This window comes from Prionailurus viverrinus, chromosome E1 (assembly GCF_022837055.1).
Source record: "Prionailurus viverrinus isolate Anna chromosome E1, UM_Priviv_1.0, whole genome shotgun sequence".
In the NCBI taxonomy this organism is placed as follows: Eukaryota; Metazoa; Chordata; class Mammalia; order Carnivora; family Felidae; genus Prionailurus; species Prionailurus viverrinus.
The window spans coordinates 2801266-2804086 of NC_062574.1; positions in this window are offsets into that span (position 1 = coordinate 2801266).

Consider the following 2821-nt stretch of genomic DNA (forward strand, 5'->3'; position numbering starts at 1 on the left):
TGAAGAGTTTGAGTAAAAATTCGATTCGTGGGGAGGCTTTTGGCTTTGAGGAGCCGTGACCCTTGCGGACTGCGTTAGCAGGGTGCAGACTGACCGTGCGCTCCGGCTCCAGGAGGCGGGTTACAGACTAGACCGCAGGCCGGAAGGAAAAGCCACTCTTGCAAGACCTGCCGCCTCGCACTCCCCAAAGCGAGGAAAGAAACAATATTGAAGAAAAAAAAACGACAGGTACGTGCACCTGGGAGGCCCCGGCCTCACAGCACAAACCCTTAAGGGCACGGAGTAGAGTTGAGCTCAAACTGCAGGACGACACCCAGGGACCCGGCTGAGGGCAGCGAGGACAGCAGTTGCGGCCCTGCGGGGCTGGCCGTGCCCCCTGCGTGTGGAGGGCAGCGCTCACCAGGCCTGAGGGGCGCAAGGCCCTTCCCTCGGCCCCCGCGTCACTTGCTTGGCTGCAGAACCGACGTGAGCGCACACGATTCACGGTGTCGGTCAACGTGTGGGTCTTGTCCCCGCCGCCACCACGAAGTCACCGTAGCCCCCAGGGGAGGGGAAAGGAAGACAGACAGTGGTCCTCGCCCCGCCCTTCCCAAGCCCCGTCTCTGCCCCCCCGGGGAATGTTCACTCCGCTGTTTTTTTACCCCAAGTGCATAAAACCAATTTGAACAAACTGTGATTTGTGGCACACCGTCGCCACTGGGAGGAGGTGGTTCTGTGCCATTTTTCAAAGCTGGTGGAATGAATGCCGAGCCTCACCTCGTTATCTCCTGGGTTCTGACCTGCCACCATCAGTCAACGTGCCCCACATTTTTCTTGACGTGAGGGACGGTGTGGAGAATGTTGCCCAACTCTCCGGAACAAAATGAAGCCAGCACAGTGCTGACATAACCATTTTGTGAGCTAAATCTAGGAAAGACCACTTCCGTTTTTAAAAAGCTATGTCGGACCCACATTAAAAGCCTATCCCTTCACTGAAGGCCAGCAAGGAGGCCGGGGAGGAGAAGACCCACAGACAGGCAGCCCCCCACCTTTTCCTTCCATAATCATCTCAGGAATATTCCGAGACGCGGAAAATGAGAGACTCTGCAAGTTCTAGAAAAGCCCACGTGCAGGGGAGGCGGGTGCAGCCTCTCACTCAGGTTTCGCTTAGTGTGGACGGCGTGTGACGTGGGACTTTGTCTCCTGAGAACTCCCACGGCCCCGTGAGGGTGGGGCGGGGTTTCTGGTGGAACAGGCCGGGGTGAAGACTGAGCTACCCCAACAGACCCAGGGGTGCACTGGCTCTGGGGCAAAGCGTATCTGCCTGGTAACCGCCCGGAGCAGCGGGGTGGTCCTGCTCCTTGTGGTCACCCGGGGTCGCCGGTTCTTTGGTCTCCTCGCTCTCACCAGGTCAGCGTCCACGTTTGTGTGCTTGAAGCCGCATCGTGGTCCCGTGGGACTCCCAGCTGCCGAGGAGGGCAGAGAGCCACGCCCGGTGTTTTAAGTCGCGTACTTGGAAATGCCACACATCAGTATCGCTTCTAGGTCACTGGAAACAATTGCTGAGACAGCCGTGTCAGCCCTCGGCGCTGACCCCGCGCGCGGATCAGGAAACCACTCACCCCATGGGTAAATGACCAAGGAGCTCAAGCGTCGCGGGGGCCTTGGGGCAACAGAAACTCTGCCCGCGCTCTCCCGGTGGAGGACCCAGGAGAGACTTGGCAGACCCCTCCGGGAGACAGTCTGGCACTACCTAGCAAAGGTGGGGACGTCCGCGCTCTAGGACACGGTGAATCTGTCCCCGGAGACGTGCCCGTACGCACCAGGAGAGCAGCACGAGCCTGTGGTGGCAGAAACCTGCCAACTGCCGGGTGTCCGGCCGCAGCGGTGGCCCCCACGGTGGGGGCCCCCACGCAGCAGCCCAAACGGACGAGCTACAGTCACGCGCATCGGCGTGGATGAATCTTGCAAACGTGGAGCGGGAAAAGCCGGTCGCGGAAGAAAGTGCACAGTACGCTGTTCACATCACGTTTGAAAGCAAGCGGTCCAATCCGGCGTGGGGGTGTTGGAGCCCACGGGGGTGAGTGGGGGTCCTGGCGGGGGGCGGGGGGCGGCCTGGCTCGGTGCTGGAGGTGAGGGGCCGGCAGGCGTGGGAGCGCGGCTGGGCGACGCAGGGCATCTGCCAGAGGGGATGTGCTGGCGGATCGTCACATACAGCAGGGGGACCAAGTCCGGGATTGCGCTGTGGACAGCGGGGGGCTGGGATTTTCACTACGGGAGAAAGGGTTTACAAACGCGGGAAGGGAGACAACTAGAATTCTGTGGTGTTGGATTGGGACTCAGTGCGTCGGTGTGGACTCCCGGCCTCACACGTGTACAGATGGTTCTGGAAATTCAGACAGGTAGATTGGTGTGTTATATACGCATTCACATATTCCCCAGCACACCCCACCCCTGCTTAGTTTCCCAAGAGTGTTCTAATTATCACAAAACCGTGGCATCACGGAATAGAAATTCGTTCTCACAGCTCTGGAGGCGTCGGCAGACGCTCGGGGAGGGTCCTTCCTCACCTCCTTCTGGTTTCCACTGCTGCTTGGGAGCGATCCTCGGCGTCCCTTGGCTTGTAGACACACGATGCCACTCTCTGTTGTCACGTAGGGTTCCCTGTCGCCCTGTGTCTTCACCTGGCCTTCTTATAAGGCCACCAGTCATTGGATTTAGGGCCCGCCCTAATCCCGTATGACTTCACCTTCACTGATCACATCCACCTTCTTGCCAAATAAGGTCACGTTCAGAGGTATTGGGGTTTAGGATGTAAACATATCTTTGGGGGGGATCCGAT